The 26243-nt window shown below is 38.4% G+C and overlaps 1 protein-coding gene across 33 annotated transcripts in view; it reads right to left on the reverse strand.

Annotated features, from left to right (window-relative positions):
* Positions 1-26243, reverse strand: part of CYRIB (CYFIP related Rac1 interactor B) — a 177560-nt gene that overhangs the window by 69139 nt on the left and 82178 nt on the right. The window contains exon 1 of one of the 33 annotated variants that reach the window (XM_033202878.1): positions 15872-15932. The exons of 31 other annotated variants lie outside the window; for them this stretch is intronic. The gene's annotated coding sequence lies outside the window, so the exon portion shown is untranslated. One more of the 33 variants, XM_033202877.1, reaches the window with a different exon arrangement.

Genomic DNA, 26243 nt, shown 5'->3' on the forward strand with positions numbered 1-26243 from the left:
TTATGTATTTTCAAGGAGGTAACTATCAAATCTGAATTTTCTTGATCAGATATTCAATATAAATGCATAAAGTGAGGTATAGTCTTTTAAAACTGTCCCTTTCTACTCGGCTGCCTTTTTCTAAGTACTTCCTATGTTTTAGACACTGTACTGCATGATATATTTCACTGAAGCCTGTCAATCTAATAGGTTAAAATTAAACCCTTTTCATTGATGAGCAATCAGAGGCTTTAAAAGTAGTTTGTCCAAGGTCATGACTAGAGGATAAGGAATTAGGAAAAGAAGGGGAAGGCACAGAAACAAGGAAGGGAACAGAGGGAGAAAATTACTTTTCAGGAAACAATCTTGTTCAATATTTATTACAATATTCCTTTCTGTAAACGTGATTTCTTGGGAAACAAATACTACTTTTCCACTAACTTCTTTTATTGTAAAATTAAAAATGATTCTTTAAAAAAATAACCCACGGCCAGGCGCGGTGGCTCACACCTGTAATCCCAGCACTTTGCAAGGCCAAGGTGGGTGAATCACGAGGTCAGGGGTTCAAAATCAGCCTGACCAATACGGTGAAACCCTGTCCTTACTAAAAATACAAAAATTAGCTGGCTCTGGTTGTGTGCAAAACAAAAACAAAAACAAACAAAACCTACAACAGCATAATTGAAAAACCTGAGGCAAGGGCTAAATTAAAAGCCCAAGAGCTAGATTAAGAGGCTCACTAGGCTTTGAGGACATTATATAGAACCTTCTCACTTCTGGATCTCCTGGTTACTGTCAACATCTTGCCCGGATTATTGACCATCTACAATGGAACTTTCCTGATACTTCAACTCAGCTAAGTTTTGAAACATACAGCCATGGAGAGACTGTAAAATGCATTTTTGATGGCAGGTGCTTTAATCGTGCTAACCTAAAGATTCCACTGGTTTAAGATATGTTATGTGAAAACAAGTAAGTGAGGTTCTATAAGGTCAAACTCTGTAAAATTAAATGCTAGTTAAAAGGAAAGATAGAGTTTTTGGTGTTCATTTAATCTACCCCATATGTTCAAAACCCCTTATAAAATTTACACATATAATTTTAAAGGAATGTTAAATACAAACAGAGGTAATAAGGAAAATAAAGCTTTATAGTTGTGGTGTGTGTGTGTGTATGTATACAAATTTATCCCAGGGTCAATTTTATAAAAGATCAAATATATAGTTGAATTTATACATCCTGCTATATATATATATATATATATGCTCCAGAATTATCTGAAGTTGCAAATTGCACTAGCACTTAAATGACCATTCTTTCCAGCATCTCACCTTGTTTCACCACTCCCCCAGCACCACTCTCTCCACCCCTAGTCCTATGCTGCAATTATCTGAAATTACAAAAATTTTTTAAAAAAATTATGACCAAGTTTGGCTTATCTGAGAAGCGCAAGGTTGGTTCAGAATACCTACTGTTTTCTCCACACTAACAGATTAAAAGAAAAAAGCCATATAATTACCTCAAAAGATGCAGAGATGCACTCTGAGGCTGGGGAAAGGGGAGGACTAGGAACAGAGAAGGTGCATTTGAATGAAAACAAAGACGGGTTTTTCAAAATTTGCCTTTCTTTATTTTTATTTTAGAGACAGGGTCTTATTAGGTTGCCCAGGCTGGGCCTTTCTTTTCTTGCAGGTCATTTTTTTCAAACAATTCTATATGATAATCAACAGGATGAACTAATGAAGGCATATTAAAGAGTGGTTCAAGTAAAATGATTCAGTGAATTCCTAATCTGTGTATCATGTTTATGGTGACAGAAAACAAGAATGTTCTCTACTGCTGTTAAAGAAACTGATACATTTAAAAACACAGCACAAAAGTGAATCCTACAATGCAATACCTTGACTTTCAGGAATCTGCTCCGCTTTCAAAATCATGACTGTATAAGCAGAAGCTCTTGGGATAAACCTTGTCTTTCCCCACAGTGTTGTAATTACAGCAAAAGCTTTTCCATAATAATCAGAACTAGAAGTTGTTCAATTAATTGCAATTCTTGAAACATTTAAAATACATACACGTGCATTCATTAGCTAATCCTTTTAAAGAAAACCAAAGCACATTCTTCAATGACAAGCAATTGCTAGAGTATTTTCCAGCCACCACGATCCAATGCTTGTGTAGAAATTACTAGGGGTAAAAAAGAATTTTTTTTTTAATTTTTAAAAGCTTACAAAATGCAAATTCCAATTCTTCACAGACTATGTGTGAACAGTCAGTTTAAGAACCAGTGCTAGTTTGCAAAGTGTTTCTTTTAAGTAGCACTAGTATAAATAAAGCACAGATTCTGGAGCCAAACTGTGAGGCTCACCCTTGGACAAGTTTCTCTCTCTCTAGTGGGGATAATAGTAATACCTACCACCTAATTGGGTTATTATGAGGATTAAATAAGAATACATCTAGCACTTAAAACTGTCCCTGACAGATAAGGACTCTATAAAAAAGTTGATATTATTATTATTATTATTACTATTGTATAGACCATAACCATAGATACACTTTTTCTAAAATGTCTAGTTTTTGTCTTTTTTAAATGTAATGAGAAATGAAGATACTGAAAATATAGAATTCTTTATAGTTCTATACTTTTCTCCAATTTTTTATATCCTGATCCATGACCAATCATATCACTTCTTTTAAAGTCAGTCACTGGTCACTGCACACCTGTTATTCACTAAATGCACAGACTGCAGAGCATGTAGCTGTGTTACTTCCTGTCCCCCAGTGACAAACCCATGAGATACTTTTTTTTTAAAATGGGTAACTGAAGGAGAGGATTTGCCAACAAAGATGAAAGTGAAGCAAAGAAACAAAAGCGATAATGCTGGAAATAAAATTCTAATGGAATATTAATGGAGTTACAAAAGAAAGAGTTGACTGTGAGAATGCTGACACTGCTGCCAACAGGGAGACTAAACATGCAGCCAGAGGAACTTTCTGAAGGTAAACTGATCAACATAAAAGAAGAGAGTGGTTATGGTGAAAAGGATGACAACGTCTCAGAGGAAGTCATGCCAGCAAGAAACCTTCATATTAAAGGAATTCTTACATATACTTCTTGATATTCATGGTGTAATGGATAAAATGTTTGAAGCTGATCCAAACTTACGAGTATTATCAACTTGTCCAAGGCCTACAAATGATGCTCACTCCACACTATACAACAGGGAATAAGAAACCAGGCACAGTTCCAATCACTCTTGAAAAGATTTTTACAAAGAAATAAAACACTTTAATTCTCAAGGTTTAATTAAACTGTACTAAGTAAATACTAGTTTTACTATTTTATCCATTTCCCTATATATTTTGCAACAATGAGAGTATGTTTTGGTGAAAATTTCTAAAAATCATGGAACAACATAATTTCTAAGATTGCTTTACAAAAGTTAAGCCTGCACAAGTATTTTTACATTCCACAGCACAAAATGAGAACTGCCTGTATAAAGAACTTTTACAACCTAAGAAGGAAAGCAAATGAATTTCAAGACAGGCAAAAGATTTCAACAGATAATTCACCAAAGTTAAATGGATTGCAAATAAGCACTTGAAAAGATGCTCAACACCATCAGGCACTAGAGAAATACAAACTGAAAACACACCAGATGGCTAAAAAAAATACTGTAAATGACCATACCAAGTGCTGGTGAGAATACAGTGCAAATGAATTCCTACACACTTGTGCAAAGCCACTTTAAAAAGTTAAATATACACCTTCCATATAATAGTCATTCCATCGAGGTATTTATCCAAGAAAAATGAAAGCATTATGCTCATAAAAAGAATCATACACTAATGTTTATAGCAACTTTACTTGTAGTAGTCTCAAACTGCAAGCAACCCAAATGCTCATTAGCAAATGAATGGACAGACTGTAGTATTTCCATATGCTGGAATACTACCCAGCAATGAAAGAAACAAGTTACTGACACATCCAATATTAAGTATAAATCTCAAAATCACTATGCTGAGTTGAAGAAGCCAGATATAAAAGAACATATATTGTATGATTCCTCATATATAAGATTTTAGGAGTCAAGTCGGAGCAACACAGTGAGACCCTACTTCTAAAAAAATTAATACAACAGTAAGATTCTAGGAAATGCAAACTAATATTATAAAGACAGAAAAGGCATAAGTGGTTGACTGGGGTCTAGGGGCAGGTAGGGTGGACAGATTTGAAGGAGTCAGGAAAAAACTTGAAGGAGATTATGTTCATTATCGTGATTGTGGTGATGATTTCATGGGTGATTAACTATGTTGAAGCTCAACAAACTGTATGCTTCATAAAACTTTTAAAAATGGTCCATGGACCATCTGCATCTGCCAAAAATGTGGATTCTCGGGCTTGCCACAACCCACTAAATTTTGTGGGTCAAGCCTGAGAAACTGCATTTTCCAAGATCCACGTTACTCTAATGTATGTATTTACTCTGTAATCTAGAGGATCTAATGCCTAGAGTCTCCAGAAGAACTATCTCACTCATCTTCTACGAAAACACACTTAGAACTTTAGTGCATCAAAATTTCCTATAAGAACCCTAATTTAATTAGCACTTAACAACTTATTAGTCCTTACATCAACACGGTCTTTTATGAAGCCCATAATTTCAGACCTTTAGAACTTAAGACATCCTATTACATTTGTATTTATATTTTAACTTTGAAATCTGGTATACAGGTGATCTCTGAAACAGTTCAATAAAAGAAAAGCCCATAGAGGCAAAAGTTTTAAAGCTAAAAATAAGCTTTATGATTTCAATTTAAAATCATATCCTATCCCAATTCCATTTCACAAATGGGAAAGCTGAGACCCAGAAAGGTTAAATTTGGGCAGAGTCCGTAATAAAATGCAAATCTTCTACTTTCTTCTGAAATGAAATTCTATCCAACTTTCTTCTTAAAAGGTTTCTATTCCTTTGCTTTCCATTTCTCCTAAATTCATACTTATTCTTTGTCATTTCCGTAGCTCAGGTTTTTATGCTCTCACTCCTAACTACTGCCATAATCTCCTAAATGGTTAACCTACTTCTGTAGTTCTCTCTCCACTTTATTTCTATCACACAAATACCTGAGAATCTAATATTAGTCAAGCACTGTAAGAGACACTAATTTTATCTCATCACTGCTCTATTAAAGAAAAAAAAAACTTCTAATAGCTCCCAACACTTTTCAGGATACATTCTCAAACTGGCACACTTAGGAATGAACATCCATTCTGATTTCAGGCTACTCCTAATAAACATGCTATTAGAGAAGAGCCCCCTAACAGCCTATGTCCATTCCAGTCCTGAAATCTGTTTCCTCCTCCTAAAAAGGCATTCCTTTCTTTCTTCTAAAAAGGTTATTATCCTTAAAAGGCCAATTTAAAGCTATTCCTACTTTCAACAGGCTTTTCCCGAGGACTCCAGCCCACATCAATCCCCATCATTCTAAAGCATTTTCATCCAATAGTACACTGCTACTCATTGGTTGCAGATGTTAGTTGTATAACTGGGGAAAGATAAAATTTGTTTCTCAAGTCTTCTGTACCCTACTTAATACGCAGTGCTTAAGTATGTTACAACAAAGGGAAACAGCATAGCATATATAGGTAGAAAAGTTTTAGTCTAGAGGCTTTGAAACCAGTCAAATACCAGTTTGAATCCTAGTTCTGACAATTACCATAACTCAGGATCATACAGCTAGTAAGCATCAGTTTCCTCATTTGTCTAACGGAGTTAACAGACCTTACAGCACTGTTGCAAGCATTAAATAAGATTCAATGAGAATGCATGTTTAGTGCTTAGGAAAAATCACAAACATTCACTTAGTTGTGGCTATCATTAGCAACACAGATTAAATATCCACCATGTGGCAGATATTGTACTAGGTTCTAGAAATACCAAAATGTTTAAGATTTAAGCACTGATATGAAAAAAGTTTATGTATTAATACATACCAATACCATTCATCCATCCAAGTTAGAAAACACCAGTCATTATTCTTACCTGTACTTAGGACCTGAAAAACCGACCATTCTATTTCCTGAAGATCTCTACGCACACAACCACTGAACTAGCAGTTCAAGCTAGGACTCCTACTATAGCCTATTTGGGTCTCACTGCTCCAACTCTAACCTTTGCTAATTCATTCTCCATAATGTTATTAGACGAATCCTTCTAATGCAGAAACCTGATCACATATCCACACATCATCCTTCCATTAGTCTATATCTGTAATTGTAATGGCACAGGACACAGAGATCTCAGGCTGACTCAATTCTTTAAAAAAAATTACCAAGATTTCACTTAAATATTTTGGCCAGGTGCAGTGGCTCACGCCTGTAACCCCAGCACTTTGGGAGGCAGAGGCGGGAGGATCATGAGGTCAGGAGTTTGAGACCAGCCTGACCAACATGGTGAAACCCTGTCTCTACTAAAACTACAAAAATTAGCCAGGTGTGGTGGCGCATGCCTGTAATTCCAGCTAGGTCAGGAGGCTGAGGCAGGGGAATCGCTTGAACCTGGGAGGCGGAGATTGCAATGAGCCGAGATCGCACCACTGCACTCCAGCCTGGGTGACAGAGTGAGACTCCATCTCAAAAAAGAAAAAAAGTCTTTTTTATGTATTGTTAAAACAACTTTTTAAGAAGTTTAATTATTTATTTAAATACTTCAGCTCTAGTTCTATGAGAAAATCCACCCTACTACTGCAGTGATCTAATAACAAAAAAATTGGAAAAAGAAAATCTATCCCACCTCGTATTACTTCATTTTCACGTGTTACGAGTGACCACTGGCCAGTACGTACTATCAATAATGGCTGCCCACCACAATCATCGATGGACCACCACCACCCTGTTTTTAACTAGTTTTTAACTATGCATGCCACAGAGCTACCACAACAGATTCTTATTCACCAAGTCTATGGCACGCCATGGTATTTGTTTAAGAAGCCACACAATGTTTCTAATATATAGCCAGGGTTGCCCAATCCCAGATTAAGAAACTTTACATAGAAAAGTGACCAACCCCAGATATGATGATATTGCTGTGTCTATCTAAAGCAAGGGTCTGCAAACCACCCACAGATCATGCCTAATCCCATGGCTTCTCATTCTCCCTGCACACTAAGAATGCTTTTTACATTTTCTAAGGGTTGAAAAAAGAAAACAACAATCTTTATCCTGAAAGCAGTTAATGACTTCCTGTGGAAATAATACTTGCATATATAAAAAGTAACAAATTCATAATAATTCTGTCAACACCGAAGTGCTGTTACAGACTACAATTACAATAGAAATTTAGAGAACAGGACAGTGTGAGAGAAAGGTATATTCCATATGTGAGTTAAAAATCTTCTCAACAGGCCCCACAGCACATCATATCACTCATCAAAACGCTGAACCCCTTCCCATGACTCAAAGTGGCTATCACAGCCTGTTCATTGCTATTATACTCTGCTCTGCACTAAGCACAATGCCTGACACATCACAGTCTCCAAAGCACAGATGCTGAATGAGTGAATAAACAAACAAGATAAATGATGTAAGTATAATGCAATTCATCTAAAGTTAAGGTTCCAAAAGGCTGTTATCTGCTAAATGATTTGTTTGGGGAAAAGAGAGATAAGGAGAGGTCAATATATCATTAGCAGAAAACTGATAAAATTTCTCCTATTAAAAATTAAATAAAGAGACTTCAAATGAAATGCTCTAAGGTGTGTCCACCATGGTTTTACAGATACAGTTTTTAAATTATTTTATTTTTTTAAGACATGGGTTTTTGCCATGTTGGCCAGGCTTGTCTTGAACGCCTGACCTCAAGTGATTGGCTTCGGCCTTCCAAAGTGCTGGGATTATGGGTGTGAGCCACCCGTGCTCACCCAGCCTACAGATAGATACAGTTTTTCTGGACTGATAAAACTCAGTTGCAACAATAGGCATAGATAACCACTTTGGAGAGATACTATATATCTGATATGTGGTAATATATATTACTGCATGTCTTGGTAGCAATAAAACAATGGATTTTAAGACTATGAAAAATACTTCGTCACATGTTAAAAATGTCCTCAAAACTCAACAAAGATCAGTTAGACTCCCAACAGGACAGACATTCTATGTATGGCAAAGTACAAAATGCTGTGTAAAAACAAGACCTGTCCTCATAAAGCTCATATTCTACGACATGTAAACAAATTACTACAATACAGTACAATTAAATAAAATGCTATGCTAGAGTTCTGTGGTTAAATTGCTATGGGAAAACAGATGAAGGAGTAATTTAATTATGTCTAGAGAAGAATGTCAGAGAAAGCTAGAGAAGTGAGATATCTGGGTGCCTTATATACTTAAAAAAAAACACCAGTACTAACTTCCAAAGATATTTTTATATGCTTCAAATTAAGTCAAATAACTTAATTTTAGGATTTACATTAGCATTTACACTAAACTGGAAAAGGAAAATATTCTCCTATAAGAAGCATTTTAATTACTACCTATGATTGTTAACAATGGGGTAACATAATAAAATAATACTAAAATCCTTAAGAAAAAGGCTTTATTAAACTGAGACTAAGGCAACTCCAAGAATTCAGAAGAACACCAGGTAAGATTTTTTAGTCCTAATAAATACAAAACCGCACTGATTTCTTCAATAATTTCTATCCCATTTGCTATCTATGTAAGAACCTTAATCTGTTTGCCCTTCTGTTATTTCTACTTATTGGATAGTGTATATAATTCCAAATTTGGACTATCAAGTCTGAACTTACAAACCAAATCAGGGGAAAACACTTTCAAAAAAAAACATGTACTATTCTAAAACTTACTCTTTCACGGTCAGAGTATATATTTATGTAGTAAACCTTTATCTTTAATACACGTTAAGTCCAGCCTGTTAAATGTCCTATGAAGTGGTTCTTTCTTGTCTATCTTCCCCTCTTTTAAAAACGACCTTACCATGTCTTATGAGCTTTTCTCCCAAGTGCTCATTAGTAGCAACATGGAATCTAATGGGTTCAACAGACAAGACATCAATATACTCAACTATAAATATATCATATCAGATAGGTTCATTTCTCAAAAGAGTTCATAATTCTTCAGTAGAACTATATTTTTCCTAACATTGAGAAGTTTCACAGAGATAATTAAGTAGAAAACATTCAGTATTTTCAGATTTTGACTTTATTTCCTAGACTTAAACTTCTTAGTTTAAATGATTTTCAACATAGTCACCCACAAACAGAATGACTGCCATAACTGTACTTCAACTGCTATGTGACAGACTTCCGTATCATCAGTAATTTTTACCTAGGTATTTCAGACTGGAAAAAATAAACGAAATACAATTTTAAAATAAATTCTGAAACCATTAACTCATAACATCCTGGATGTTTTACTTTCTGTTACCCTACTCATTCGCTAATTTAACACCTTACAAAAACCTGTACATTTTAGAAATTCCCCCTTTCCCCTTTCATTTGATTTCCACCAAATGTAGGAGCACTTACATATTCTAGATTTTATTGTTTAGTTTAGTATTTGTAGTATCTAGGAATTTATTTCATCTACAGAGATAGATTTCTTATAACAAGAGACAATTTTTAGTCATTTGGGAAGTAGACCTTGCCTCCTTGAATTAACAGAAAAAATATTAAAGTGCAAGAATAGGAAGAAAATTGTAAGTACTAAAACTACAAAAATGGAGAAAAATGTTGATCTATGCTAACTGATGTATGAGAAAGTACTAATCACTGAAGTGAACAGATCAATATTTATTTTAGCCATCTTTCAGTCTCCTTCCTAATGCACCTTTTACTCAGACATGAGTCTTATCTATTTAAAAAAAGTTAAATTGCATATAGCCATCATTTGTCACCTTTGCAGTCCATATTGGAGAAGGACTGTTAACGCTTTTCAGAATTTGAGATTCATAATAATTTACTTATCTTTCCTCTACACTATTAAAAACTGAAACTAAAACAGGAAGGTTTTCTTCTTCCCTAACTTCTTGATAACTAATAGCTATTATTCAGATATACATTAACAGCCATTATTTGAGTGTCCTCTCCTATGTTAGGCTATTCAGTGAAAAGTTTTGGGCAACCAGATATTCACATGGTTTGAAAGTATCACCAAACCGAGACCTTTTACAAGGTCTCACTCTCTCGCCTAGACTGGAGTGCAGTGGCACGATCACAGTTCACAGCAGCCTTAATCTCCCAGGATCACACCACCACTCTTGGCTAATTTTTGTATTTTTTTTGTAGAGACAAGGTTTCAGCATGTTGCCCAGGCTGGTTGACACCATTTAATTGAGGGATAAAATTTAGTATCACCAAAAATGTGACAGACATTACATGCCTGAAGATGTAAGGCAATGGGATGTATTCAACATTACCCTATGTAATAAAACTTGTCGGGTATACATAACTTGATTCTATTTATCAGGAAACAAAGCAGACAAATTTTGATTATCAAATATTTTCTATCAGACAGCTTGCCTGGGTGAAAATGAGCAGGTGTGAAGATTAAAATAAGAAGAGGAGTTCAGTTTTGGACATGTTAAATTTGAGAGGCTTATGAGCCACCAATCTGAAGATGTTGAGAAGGCAACAACAGATACAGAAGTAGAGAGTTCAGGGAAGAGGTCAGATCACAAATACTTTATCTACACCCCAGGACTTTGTATCCAAAGACCAAGGACACTTGAAATGGTTCACAATGGCAACAGTAAGAGACCAGTGGCCACAGTGCTCTAACCACACTGTTACGGTAACATAATCTGGGCAGTATTTTCTTGCTGCTCAGCTGCCTCTGGTTATTGCTGATTTTGTGAACCTGGATTCCCACCCACTCTCTCCATCAATTCTATAACCTACCTGTCATCATCCCAATTAATTCCTTTCATATCCAAATTACCTAGTCAGGTTCTGCTATTTGCAACCGAGGACTCGTTAATGAATTATAAAGAATATTCTGGTCTCAAATAGAAAACTAACTGTAATTCCCTTCCCAATTTAAAGCCATTCCTACAAACAAGCAGAATTTATGTTACAAATATAACTCTGAAGTATAAATACAGATAATAAAGATATTCAAAAATTAAAGATTGTAAGATTGTATAGATCAGTTTTTTGAGATATTTAAGAGGTCCCAGGGTAATTAAAAAGAAAACTTTAAGTTTCAAAACATAAAATTTGAACATTAATATAAAAGTAGAACATCCAGAAAAGATGACAAAACACCAAGATCATTTTAAAAATATCAAATAAAGGCTGGTCATGGTGGCTCACGCCTGTAATCCCAGCACTTTGGGAGGCTGAGACGGGCAGATCACGAGGTCAGGAAATCAAGACCATCCTGGCTAACACGGTGAAACCCCGTCTCTACTAAAAATACAAAAAAAAAAAAAAAATTAGCCGGACGTGGTGGCAGGCGCCTGTAGTCCCAGCTACTCCAGAGGCTGAGGCAGGAGAATGGAGTGAACCCCGGAGGCGGAGCTTGCAGTGAGCCGAGATCATTCCACTGCACTCCAGCCTGGGCAACAGAGCGAGACTCCATCTCAAAAAAAAAAAAAAAAAACACAACATCATAAATAAAATAAAATAACATAACATACATAAAATAACATAACAAAATAAAATAACATAAAATAAAATAACATAAACATAAAATACAATAAAACAAAATAACATAAAATAAAATAAAATAGAGAACTAAAAAAATTTTTGAGAATATTAGAACACAAGACTGACACTGATTTTTACAAAGTGTTCTCTCTATAATAAGATGCTTTATTTTAGCCGGGTGCGGTGGCTCACGCCTGTAATCCCAGCACTTTAGGAGGCTGAGGCGGGCAGATCACGAGGTCAGGAGATCAACACCAGCTTGGCTAACATGGTGAAACCCCGTCTCAACTAAAAATACAAAAAATTAGCCAGGCATGGTGGCGGGCGCCTATAGTCCCAGCTACTCAGGGGGCTGAGGCAGGAGAATGGCATGAACCCAGGAGGCGGAGCTTGCAGTGAGCCGAGATCGCACCACTGCACTCCAGTCTGGGCGACAGACAGAGTGAGACTCCATCTCAAAAAAAAAAAAGATGCTTTATTTTGTTTCATACATTCCAAACTACTCCTACTGAGAACAGTAATGAAAAAATTCTCTGGCCGGGTATGGTGGCTCACACCTGTAATCCCAGCACTTTGGGAGGCCAAGGTGGGCGGATCACCTGAGGTCGGGAGTTCGAGACCAGCCTAACCAGCAGGGAGAAACCCCGTCTCCACTATATAAAAAAAAAAAAAAAATTAGCAGGGCGTGGTGGCACATGCCTGTAATCCCAGCTACTTGGGAGGCTGAGGCAGAAGAATCGCTTGAACCTGGAAGGCGGAGGTTGCAGTGAGCCGGTATCGCGCCATTGCACTTCAGCCTGGGCAACAAGAGTGAAACTGTCTCAAAAAAAAGAAAAAGAAAAAAATCTCCACCTAAGTCTACATTTATGTATGTATGTATGTATGTTTGAGACAGAGTTTCGCTCTTGTCACCCAGGCTGGAGTGTAATGGCACGATCTTGGATCAATGCAACCTCTGCCTCCCAGGTTCAAGTGATTCTCATGCCTCAGCCTCCTGAGTAGCTGGGATTACAGGCGCCCACCACCACGCCCAGCTAATTTTTGTATTTTTAGTAGAGACAGAGTTTCACTACGTAGGCCTGGCTGATCTCAAACTCCCGGCCTCAGGTGATCCACCCACCTAAGCCTCCCAAAGTGCTGGGATTACAGGTGTGAGCCACCGCACCCAGCCAAGTCTACCTTTAGTTTCTTATTTCATACACTTTCCTTACACATGTCAGTAAAACTGCTTTTCATTCTTTCTGAAAACTTTTCACATTTCAAATCAAAAGTAGAATTTTTGGCTATAATAAAGATTAAACATTTCTTACATCCTTAATAGTACACCATTTATGTACTAAACTCCTTAACTCCATTTAGTATTTTTAAGGAATACATTCTGAAGAAGTAAAACATGAAAAGGAGTAAAAACACTTAATAGGGAATATTTGCTTTGAGGAGGAAAAAAGTACTAATATGTGTGAATATCTAGTATATACCATGCATTCTGCTATAGACGATAATTTTTTTTTGTAAAACACCGCAAAACCGGTGATGTTACCATTTTATAAAAAGTAAATGAGGAAAATGAATTTCAAAAACTGGTTTAGGCCAGCTGCAGTAGCTCGTGCCTGTATCCCCAACACTGCAAGGCTGAGGCAGGAGGACTGTTTGAGCCTAGAAATTTGAGACCAGCCTGGGCAATAGCAAGATTCTATCTCTACCAAAAAAAAAAAAAAATTATAGCCAGGCATGGTTGTACATGTCTGCTGTCCCAGCTACTCATAAGGCTGAGATGGGAGGACTGCTTGAGACCAGGTCAAGACTGCAGGGAGCTATGATCACAGCACCACACTGCAGCCTGAGCAACAGAGTGAGACCTGCCTCAAAAAGAAAAGGCAGCGGGGGGAAGGGGTTTACTTACCTCACATCAGTGCTAGTAAGAGGTCAGTGTCAATAAGGGGTAGATTTGTTTCCGGAACAGATCTGCCTATTCCAAAGTTGATGCCACTTTATTCACAACAAAATGCCTCCATGAGCACATTCTTCTAAAAATTCATTCTCATTACTTTTTTTATTAGAAAAACAATTGTAACCATTACACTGAACAAGCTGAATCTGTGGGACATCAACTATAAAAAGCAATTTTTTGTCCACAACTAGCCTTTAAAGTTACTCTGTAGCCATAGTTAATGTCCCTGAACTTTCATTTAGGCTAATGATCATGACTTTGGTCACTCCCAAGTTATAAAAACAATCTTCTAAAACTGAAAGATCCAGCTGGGCATAGTGGCTCACACCTGTAATCCTTGCAACAGTCTGGGAGGCTGAGGCAGAGGATCACTTAATCCCAGGAGCTGGAGACCAGCCTGGGCAACACAGGGAGAACCTGTCTCTACAAAAAAATTTTAAAAAATAAAAAATTAGCCAGATACGGTGGTGTATGCCTATAGTCCCAGTTACTTAGGAGGCTGACGTGGGAGGATGGCTCAGGCCTGAGAAGTCAAGGCTGCAGTGACTGAAAGATCCTTAGTATAATCGTCAAATTTTTCTCATTTGAAGTTAGTTTCTCTGCTTTCCCAGCTCAGCCCTACACACTACAAAAGCATTATGCTTTTACCCCTCTCCTTTCCACCTTGTTAACCCTGGGTGGGGCAATTATGTGCTATCAGAGAGCTTAGACACCTTCATGACTCAAAATATGTTCAGGCCGGGCACGGGGGCTCACGGCTGTAATCCCAGCACTTTGGGAGGCCAAGGCTGATGGATCACCTGAGGTCAGGAGTTCTAGACCAGCCTGGCCAACATGGTGAAACCCCACCTCTACTAAAAAATACAAAAATTAGCCAGGCATGGTGGTGTGCACCTGTAGTCCCAGCTACTCAGGAGGCTGAGGCACAAGAATTGCTTAAACCAGGGAGGTTGCAGTGAGCCAAGGTCATGCCACTGCAGTCCAGCCTGGGTGACAAAGGGAGACTCCGTCCCAAAAATAATAATAATAATAATAAAATTTAAAGCTGATTTTGTTCAGGAATGCTTTCAGGGGTTCCTTGAAAGTTGGGCGCTCTCACACCAATTCCTGTAATGCATCTCCTCTGGGAATCCAGCCTCCATCCTGTCCCTCTTATACTCTACTCTTTTGTTTGGGTTTTCCCTTATGTGGTCTCACTTCTCTCAGGTAGCCCTCATGTGAGCTATGGGAAACAGGTATCAGTCCAAAAAACTTTGGGAGGACTGGCAGTCCATCCACACAGCAACCTTGCTTTCTTTTGCTGTGCTGCCAAAGCATAGTCTCTCTTTCACCCTTGAAAAGCTCCAGGTATCAGTTAGAGAGACATCAATCCACTGTGTTCCCCAAATTGCAGAAGTTACATATTAAGTCCCCCAAGCGGTCACTATAAAGCCCTTCTATCTTTACTGGAGGGGGAGTACTTCCCATCCCTCCCACAAAGATGGGGGAAAGAGGTTAGGAAAGACTCCTAGAATACCAACAACTGAGTTAAAAAACTTTTCCAATTTCCAACATGTGTCAAAAACTCTTTTCCAATTTCCAACTTTCTGAATGAAACCTTTTACAACAGATGGATAGGTATTAGAAGTCACAAGATCCATTTTCTGGCTCTCTTTTGAACACCCGCAGGGTGTCCTTAAAACTCACTTTAGAAATGTGCATCTGTTGACTTAGGGTCAAACTCAGAATACAAGAGTTCCACCCGTTTTAACACCTTATTTCGTACTTTGTATTTTCTAAATTTTCCATGAAAAGCAGGAAGAAAATAAAAATCCTCAACCTTACCACTCAGCCACTGTTAACACTTTCCTTTTATGCCACTTAAAAATTTAAGTTTAAATTTCTTAAAACCTTGTACAATAACACTTCATTTATGTAATTTCATCAAGCAATCCAGTTTATCACCTAATTTAAGCACATTACCTTTTTCAAGCATCAAATTTCCACTGAACTAGTGTGTTGCTCTTCCTAAAATTTGTCTCACTGTGCCACTCTGAAGTCCAAACCCTTTAATGGCTCCCTACCACCAGAGATTAAACTTCAATCTTTTAAAAAGTAAGTGTAATCTATACAGTCTCCTAGAGCTGTTACATCTCTAAATATGATTTTGAACCATGTATGCACCATATAAAATCAGGCTACAAGAAAAATGCAGGTGTCAGAGGAGTTCCTAATAATGGGATGTGACCTACACTAGCAGGAGAGAAATATTTCAGAATTTGTTAATTCAACCTTGTAACCCTTCAATGAAGCTGGTTCCTGAGATATTTTCAACAGGAACTGGGACCAAATTCTGAAATGCAAAAGAACAAAGGTGGTTATTCCTTTATTAGCATAAAACTAAGCTTGCAGTGGGGATCAGTCCTCATATGATTGCAAATAAAATTCTGTATCACTACACATGTATCTACTAGCTCCACAGTCATTATCACCAACTGCCAAAAAGTTAATCCAATACTCAAGAGCAGATTTATAAGAACTTTAAATGTCAAAAATGGATTTGGGAATTAATTTTGTTACAAGTTCTACACATAATGTGCTCCATTCATAGAGCACACATTTAAAAATCTGTCTTAGAGCCAAGTGCAGTGGCTCATGCCTGTAATCTCAGCACTTTGGGAGGCCGACGTGGGCGGATCACTTGAGGTTAGGAGTTTGAGACCAGGCTAGCCAACATGGTAAAACCCTGTCTCTACTAAAAATACAAAAACAAATTAGCCAAGTATGGTGGTGTGTGCCTGTAATCCCAGCTACTCGGGAGGCTGAGGCAGAAGAATCGCTTGAACCCGGAAGGTGGAGGTTGCAGTGAGCCGAGATCGCGCCACTGCACTCCATCCTGGGCAACAGCAAGACTCTGTCTCCAAAAAACAAAACAACAAAACAACAACAAAGTTTTAAAGTCATCTTTTACCAGATGAAGTGAGAAGTAAATTCCATTTAAACATGCTACCAAGAAAAATGCACTCATAGTTCTTAGCTCAAAGAGGCTTCGGTCTGCTGAGAAGTTTAAGTCGTAAAAATGCACAGAATTACAAAAGTCCCCGCAGAAAGAAAAATAATCAGTTCTCTCTTAAAGCTGACAATAAATGTATTCACTCAAAAAGTACACAAGAACAATGAGTGTAGGCAAATACTGATGTGTTTCTATGAATAAATGTGGAGAATATGTGTGTGTACTCAAAGATGCCTGGAAAGATGGTCACCAAAACAGTGACTACCTAGATGGTGATTTTTGCTTTTTTCTTTTACTACTCTATACTGTTTCATTTTTTTAAATAAATATGAGCATGTATGTTTACAAAAATTTTCATTACTAAAATACAGTATGAAAGCTACAGTAATCAAGCCATGTGGTGGTACTAGCAGAATGATAGATCAATGAAACAGACATAAAAGTCTACAAGATAAACCCAAATGTTTGTGGTCAACTGATTACCAACTAAGATATCAAAGGCAATTCAGTAGAGGAAAGGACAGTCTTTTCAAAAATGGTTTGGAGACTACTGGATAACCACATGCAAAAAGTTGAACTTAGTAACTTACACCATAAAGTTAACTAAAAATGGATCACAGACCTAAATGTGAGGACCAAAACTAGAAAACTTTTAGAAGAAAACACAAGAGTAAATCTCATAATCTATGGTTAGGCAAAGATTTCTTAGATATGACACACACTGCCACCATTCTTAACAGAAAAAAAAAGGATTTAAACTAGAGTCTACCAAGTCAAAACCCTTACACCTCAAAAGACACTATTAGCAGCCAAGTGTGCTGGCACACGTCTATAGCATCAATTATTCAGGAGGCAGACGCAGGAGGATTACTTGAGCCCTGAGTTTGAGTCTAGCCTGGGCAACACAGCAAGACTTCGACTCTGAACCCCATCTCTTAAGAAGAAGAAAAAAAAAAAGATACTATTAAGAAAATAAAAGGACAAGTCACAGACTGAGAGAAAATACTTGCAAATAATGTATCTGCCAAAGGACCTGGATACAAAATATATAAAGAACTCTTACAACTCGATAAGAAGACAACCCAATAAAAAATGAAATGACAGACATTTCACCAAAACAGATGTAAAAAATGGCTTGGTGGTGCATGCCTGTAGTCTCAGCACTTTGGGAGGCTGGAGCAGGAGGACCACATGAGCCCAGGAGTTCTAGGCTGCAGCGAGGTGTGATTATGCCACTATACTCCAGCCTGAGTGACAAAGTAAAATCCTTTCTTAAAAAAAAAAAGAAAAAAGAAAAGAAAAAAATGGCTTGAAAAGATACTCAACATCATTAGTCATTAGGGAAACTCAAACCACAATGTATATTACTTCTCACCCAGTAGAATAATTATAATTAAAAAGATAATGACAGGTGTTGGGAAGATTTAGAGAAACTGAAATCCTCATACACTACTCATAGAACGTAAAATCACACCGACAGTCTGGTTTTGGCAGTTTCTTGAAAAATTATATAAGTTTTCCATATGAAGCAATAATTCTATTCCTAGGCATCTATGCAAAAGAAAACATATGTCCACACATATCTGCATACAAATGTTCATAGCAGCATTATTTATAACAGCCAAAAACTGTGAACCATCCAAACGCCCATCAACTGGTAATGAATAAACAAAATGTGGCATATCCACAGAATGGAATACTACTCAGCAATAGAAAGGAACAAATTACTGATACACTCAACATGCATGAACCGTAAATTAAATGAAAGAAGTCAGACAGAAAAGATATTGTGTCCAGGAAAGAATAATCCAGGAAAGAATGTCCAGGAAAGAATAATCAAGCAAAAGTGAGAGAGTGAGAGAGTGAGGGAGACAGTGTAAGAGGGAGAGAGGGAGAGACGGGAGAGGGAAGGAGAGGGAGAGGGAGAGGGACAGGGACAGGGACAGGGAGAGGGAGAAGAAGAGGGAGAGGGAGAAGGGAGTGGGTAAGAGCTAGAAGACAGGAAAGTGGTTGCCTGGGGCTAGGGGTAGTATGAAAGACTTCAAGGGATCTTACTGGGTTAACAGACAATATCCTAGACTATGGTAATGGTTGCAAAGCTGAATAAATTTACTAATAATCACTAAATTGTGCATTTGAAATGGGCGAATTTTATGGTATATAAAGTATACTTCAATAAAATTTTTTTTAAAAAGATGGTGAAAAATAGTACATAATTATGTTTACTGAAGGAATGATTAGGTTTTTCTAGATGCCAAAGTCAAAAACCAGTGAGAAAACATCTTAAATGAAAACATAAATCAAAATAGCATACCAAAATGGCACACATGCCACTTATCCCCATTATCAATACTACAAGTGATTTTTACTTTCTACCTTTTAGTGGAGTACTTCTGGCTCTACATCTTTACCAAGAAAGATTGAGGTGTAAAAACAAGGTCGCCTATTTCTTCCATATTAATATATGGCCCCCCCAATATACAGAATAATAATAGGAATACAAGTATGTATATTATATATGTATACTCCTACACTAGAAACTAAAAAATAAAGCAGAGTTATCCAAAGCCATCTCTAGAACTTTCTTTGGATAGAAATCCAGCAAAATCATATCTAAAGAGAGGAGGCTTGAAGGCAAGTAGGTGAGTGAATAGTTCCTGGCAGTCTCCTTTCCACTATTCTCAAATAATTCATGAAATGGTGACTTACAGTTTCTATTTTACAGAAGATGAGGGAAACGATGTATCTAAAGATTAGGTACAGGAATTTGCTACAAGACCTTATGTGCAATGTAACCTAGATACAGTGGTTAAAACTACCTGGAATAAATTGTCTTAGGGTACCGGTACCTGTTTAGCCCTACTTTATGACTTAGGACAGTTTCTATAACACAGTTAACCAGTTATGCTTTTAAAAACAAAACTGGCCAGCTGCAGTGGCTCACGTGTCCAATCCCAGCACTTTGGGAGGCCAAGGCGGGTGGATCATGAGGTCAGGAGTTCGAGACCAGCCTGACCAATATGGTGAAACCCTATCGCTACTAAAAGTGCAAAAATAAGCCAGGCTTGGTGGTCCGCGCCTGTAATCCCAGCTACTCAGGAGGCTGAGGTAGGAGAAACACTTGAACCCGGGAGGCGGAGCTTGCAGTGAGCCACTGCACTCCAGCCTAAGCGACAGAGTAAGACTCTGTCTCAAAAAACAAATAAACAAAACTGTTCATTCATCTCTTACTTATGAGACCCTATCAAGATCCTAGAAGGGATCTGAGAGACAAGGGGCAGTGGAAGAATTTCACAAAAAGTTCCACTTGCAGATCTCTACTAGAAAGAATTGTGAAGTGCTTATATATTTTTTTAAAAAATTATTTAAATCCATAGGCTACCTTCCTACCCAAACTAGGCATACTGAAAATGCTTTAAAAACTTTAATTTTAAAAAACCACTGTTTTTAAAAGTTGCTTATAAGGCACAAACAATGAGAATCTGCTAAAACTAACTTCTTAAAAGACTCACATTTAATACATTAATACACTACTAAGAGGTCAGTGCCACATACTAAAGACTGAAAACCGGCCAGTTGTCACCATCGCACATACCATAACGGAACTTTGGCACACCCATTTCAAAAGGTTGCCAACCAGGCTACATATTTTGACTACTGCTTCAACATACTGTTCTATAAATAGCAGGACGAAGCTTTAGTTTAACCACATTCACATTTTAATACAGAAGTTCCAATTATCAAAAAGACTCCAAAATGCATCATCCCTCATTTTCAGGGATCCACCTGCTTTTACCCCCTGGCAACTGAGAACTAGCTCCATAGCTAGAAGATTGTTTTAAGTTTCCAAGTCTGTAAATTCATGTATGCTTTAATCCAAATGAATGGAATAAATGAAGCTGACTTCTCCATACTTTTAGAAAAAACTCGGTAAATATATTTACTAAATACCAGGACACATTTAGTATTTAACATTTAAATCAAAATAAATTCAAACATAACAAATAATCTTCAGCAAGTGAGCTTTCAAAATAACATTTTTAGAAGACTTGTTTACAGAAAATAACTGGAAGGGAGGATCATTTATAAGATGCTAATAAATAAAATGGAGCCCTACTCCCCTAAAAAAAAACACAAAGAAAAGAAAAATTGTGAATTTGAATATTCCCTTCACTAACTATGCTAGCCTCTCTCTCATCTACCTAAATCTATGCTGTCCTTTTATATAAAGGGAAAGAAGCCTCCCTGAAAATGTGTTTAATTAACATCTTTTAGTTTGCTGGAGAGAACTGTGGTTTGATATAAAGAAAGCAAACTAATCTCACACCTTGCGTCCTAAGGTGGTTTTCTCATATTTCACTTAAATTCGATGTTCCTGAAATTCTTAAAACTGTGATCTCTTTCAAATTGAAAGATGTCTGCACATGCCAGTCATTACTTTTTGAGTAAATGTTATTAAAGTGACCAACTTATCTTTGAGGAAATTAATCTCAAATTTCCACCAAGGTCATTACATATAACTTTGCCCTCAAAAACAGATTAAAAAATGAACAGCACCAACAATAATAATACGTGTTGTGTTCTTTTTTTTCTTTTTTTTTTTTTTGAGACGGAGTCTCGCTCTGTCGCCCAGGCTGGAGTGCAGTGACCGGATCTTGGCTCACTGCAAGCTCCGCCTCCCGGGTTTACGCCATTCTCCTGCCTCAGCCTCCCCAGTAGCTGGGACTACAGGCGCCCGCCACCTCGCCCGGCTAGTTTTTTTGTATTTTTTAGTAGAGACGGGGTTTCACTGGGTTAGCCAACGTGTTGTGTTCTTATATGCCAGGAACTTTTTTTTTTTGAGACAGAGTCTCCCTCTGTCCCCCAGGGTGGAATGCAGTGGCATGACCTCGGCTCACTGCAACCTCCACCTCCCAGATTCCAGTGATTCTTGTGCCTCAGCCTCCCAAGTAGCTGGGATTATAGGCGTGCACCACCATACCCAGCTAATCTTTCTATTTTAAGTAGAGACAAGGTTTCACCATGTCGACCAGGCTGGTCACAAACTCCTGGCCTCAAGTGATTTGTCCACCTCAGCCTCCCAAAGTGCTGGGATTGCAGGCGTGAGTCAGTGTGCCTGGCACTTTTTTAAATGTCAGATTTAACAAAGTATAATTTATTATGTTAGGATATAATTCTTCATACATATCGTCTTTTTTTTTCTTTTTTTTGAGACGGAGTTTCACTCTTGTTGCCCAGGCTGGAGTGCAGTGGCATGAACTCGACTCACCGCAACGTCTGCCTCCTAGGTTCAAGCGATTCTCCTGCCTCAGCCTCCTGAGTAGCTGGGATTACAGGCGCTCGCCACTTCACCCAGCTAATTTTTTGCATTTTCAGTAGAGACAGGGTTTCACCATGTAGGGCAGGCTGCTTCATAGGTATCTCTTTTTCATACAGTACAGGCAGAGGTACCAGCTGGCTTTGCTCTAGAGAGTATCTTTTCAAGAATGTTTGTAGAGTGAACAGCCTTGAGAAATAAAGATAGTATCTCCTTCTGGAGCAAGGGACAAGCATGCGTACTGTCTGTTCAGTATAATAAATATAATGTATCCCTCCAGAGCAAAGGGCAGGCATGCTTATTGCTCATTAGAAAAGATTTGGGTTCCCTTAACTCAGGGCTTCTCTCCAACAAGATAGCCCACTGTGTGTACAAGTATTACCTGGTCCTCTTCATGTCATCCTGTAGAATGAGGCTCAGAAAACCAGCACAAATGCTGATACTCTGGCTATTACTATGATAGAGAATAATAATCCGCCCTTGATCTTTAACACAGGAGTTTCATGTCTTCTACCAGATTCCATGAAAATGTGGCAGGATAACTTATTAGCTTGCAAGTAGGATAAAATCTCAGACCATCATGGTTCTTGACAGTTCTGGGGAAAGAGGGTGGGATGCCGACATAGCCATAACTCTCTAAGAGAAAGGATAAAGGCCCTGCAGACTGAGTTCTGGGACAAGGGAAGACACCCTGGGATCTGAGAGTGATCCTAGTGGTGGATGGGAAGAAGGTGGGAATAAAGATTCCCCCACCTGTTTACCTGTTAATGAACAGGAGTGGAATTAATGTTTAGAAACTGAGCAGTGAGAAGTGAGGCTGAAATTAGCCACCGAAATGGTGGCTTGGTAGTTGTTCACTATCCTCTGGGCTGGTGGAAGGAGGGGAATATCATAATAAGGGCAACAAGCCCCATGGTCCCAGGTGAAAGGCTGTGGCTGTAATTGCTGAGCCAAATCCCCCAAACTAAAAGAAATGGTGTAAGTAATGATGGCCTTGCTGCCAAGTACAGAGCTTCAAGTAGACCAAAAACATTAAACTGCGAGAGAATATAAAGTGAATATAAAGCCTTGATTACCTGCACCAAGTTGCTCTCTTCCCCTCCCCACTCCCTGATCCCTCTCTGCTCCCACCCCCAAACTCTTCTACTTTAATGAGAAAGACGGTTAGGAATGGGGCTGAGGTCTCCTTGATCCCCAAGATGGACTGAAGGCCAGACATACCAGGAGGTTTGCCCAGAGAAGTTCAGGGAGAGATTCAAAATTTTTTGGTTCTCTTGGAAATAGGCACCTAGGTAACCATTCTATCTAGTCCTGTCAGGCAGACACTCAGATTAAGCTAACAGGGTCTGGGCAGGGTTTACAGTGGTTAGGAAAATAAATGTGACTTATGGGTGGCATGTTTTGGACCAATTCAATGTGCTATTGTTGCCTCTACGTCATAATGTATAGTAAGAACTGAAAAGCTGGGTGCAGTGGCTCGCACCTGTAATCCCAGCACTTTGGGAGGCAGACGCAGGCAGATCACTTGAGGTTGGAAGTTCGAGACCTGACCAACATGATGAAACCCTGTCTCCAGTGAAAATATAAAATTAGCTGGGCATGGTGGCGTGTGCCTGTAGTCCCAGTTACTTAGGAGGCTGAGGTAGGAGAATAACTTGAACCCAGGAGGCGGAGGTTGCAGTGAGCCAAGATCACGCCATTGCACTCCAGCCTGGACTACAGAGTGAGACTCGGTAACAAAAACAAGAAGAAGAAGAACTGATGTGTTATCCTTTTGTACTTAAAAGACTCACTTAAGAGCCAGTGAGGGTTTTTCCAACCAGAAAGGGCTGTATGTAGAAAAGTGCACTAGTACCTTTGGGGCCCCACAATCCTAAGGACCACTCTGAGCCATAAGTCTCATGATTTCGCTGATGAGAGGATTTGGCAAAAAGAGGTAGCCTCCACCTACAGGTGCCCCTTGGGGTTTTGAACGCTTTGCCTCCCTGACACAGCAATCAGGTTTATGCCTTCTGAATAGCAGCTATTAGCTTGCGTCTGGATTCCAGTGGAAACTGAATGCCCAACTCATGGAGGCCTCACAAGTGTCCAGCCTGATGTTCCTAGGGTCAGCTTACACTCAATGACTAACAATGCGGTAAATCAATGGAAAATGCTTACGTGAAACACACCTGGCTTCGCCTTAGCCCCAAGAAGGATCTCAGCTTTACATGAAAAAGGGCTGGCACCTAGCCCTTTGGGGAAAACTTTATCTACTACTCTACCACTGGAGGCAAAGCTACTGGCTCAATGCAGCCCGCATCCAGTAAATCATCACATCTTATAGATTTGACATCATCAATATTCTTTCCTGGATATTAGCAACAGCCTTTTAATTTGTCTCCCTGCATCCAATCTCACTTCACCTTTAATACATTCTCCAGAAGCAGTCAGGACAGTCTTTCCAAAAGACAACTTGAGTATTTTATTCTCTCCCCTATTAAGATCCTATAATGGTTTCCCCATTGCCTTCAGCTGGAACTGAATGGGACTTGTTAACATGACTCATGCAGATGGTTTACTTCTCGTCTACCTCTTTAGCTTCATCTTTCCCACTCTTCCTTTACAGTCTCCATTACTGTCATACTATAACCAGTATCAGTTTCTAACATGACTTCTCTTATCTTCAGGCTTTTTGCCTCTCTCTCTCTTCCTACCCCCATGTAAACTCTCCCTCTTGACTGACTGGTCTACTCTTCAGGTCAGAGTTTAGATGACATTACAACAGGGTCTTTTATCTTGAACTAGTTAAGATTAGGTACCTAAGGCAGAGGCGGGCGGATCACGAGGTCCAAAGATCCGAGACCATCCTGGCCAACATGGTGAAACCCCATCTCTACTAAAAATACAAAAATTAGCCAGGCGTGGTGGCATGTGCCTGCAATCCCAGTTACTGGGGAGGTTGAGGCAGGAGAATTTCTTGAACCAGGGAGTTGGAGGTTGCAATGAGCCGAGATTGTGCCACTGCATTTCAGCCTGGCGACAGAGTGAGGCTCCATCTCAAAAAAAAAGAAAAAGAAAAAGAAAAAAAAAGATTAGGTACCTATGTAACACATATCACTGAATTCACACTCTCTCTGTATCTTCTATTCTATTGTAAGGAAGAACCACAAATTATTTATTCACTGTAATATAACCCTACTTATGTGCTCGATAACTACTTGGGTAGTTAATGGCAATCTACATACAACATATTGTGCCAGGTGATCAAAAACAAAATTATTTTTAATAATCATTTGACTTAGAAATACATTAGTAAAATTATATGCTGCCTTCCTTGTTATGTTGAATTGAAATTAACATAAAAATTTCACAACAGTTTAGTGAGGCATGTAACAGGGACGTTACTCCCATTTAATAATCTGAGGATCTTCACATTATCATATAAAGCAAATTTGTCAAATTAAATTCAATGTTTTTGTCCATACATACTAGAACGTTACAATGAGAAGAATCTCTCAATTAGAGGATTTTTACTGATTAGAGGATTTGGCAAAGTCAGCAAGTCAACAAACTATAAAAGTGTACCTCAGGTTACAGATTTCACAGAATTCGATTCTTTATTATCCTCACTAAGATAATGGCATAAATAATCCTTAAATTATCACATTATATGTCATATTATATGTCATAATATATATTATGATATATTATGTCATATTATATGTCATAATATATATTACGATATATTATGTCATATTGCGGCAGGCCAGGTTTCACTCATGCAGGCCTCCACAACAACTGTTCCAGTACTGACTGAGTGGTTCAGTTAAATATTAAAAGCCAGTGCCCTTATACAAAGACTGAGACTAACAAAAGCTCATTACCAGTTTTGCCTAGGCCTTTCCTGGGCCTTAAAGCATGATAAAACAATGAACGAATTCTTAACAGGACCCATTTAGGATTAAACAAGTTTTATTGTAGGTCTGAAGAAACTCCCTAGGCCTCCACAAACAAGTTTACTGGGGGTCTGAAGGTATTCCCCAAACCTCTATGATTTTGCAGGAGACAATATAAGGGTAATCACCCCCAGCAACTGGACCCATTTAGATTAAGTAAATTTACTGAGGCTCCAGAGGAAGCTCTTCAGGACTTCGACCTTAGTTATAGATTAAAAGAAGTTAATCACGGGCCGGGCGCGGTGGCTCAAGCCTGTAATCCCAGCACTTTGGGAGGCCGAGACGGGCAGATCACGAGGTCAGGAGATCGAGACCATCCTGGCTAACATGGTGAAACCCCGTCTCTACTAAAAACTACAAAAAACTAGCCGGGCGAGGTGGCAGGCGCCTGTAGTC

This window comes from Trachypithecus francoisi, unplaced genomic scaffold (genome assembly GCF_009764315.1).
Source record: "Trachypithecus francoisi isolate TF-2019V2 unplaced genomic scaffold, Tfra_2.0 Lachesis_group7, whole genome shotgun sequence".
NCBI classification, from domain to species: Eukaryota; Metazoa; Chordata; class Mammalia; order Primates; family Cercopithecidae; genus Trachypithecus; species Trachypithecus francoisi.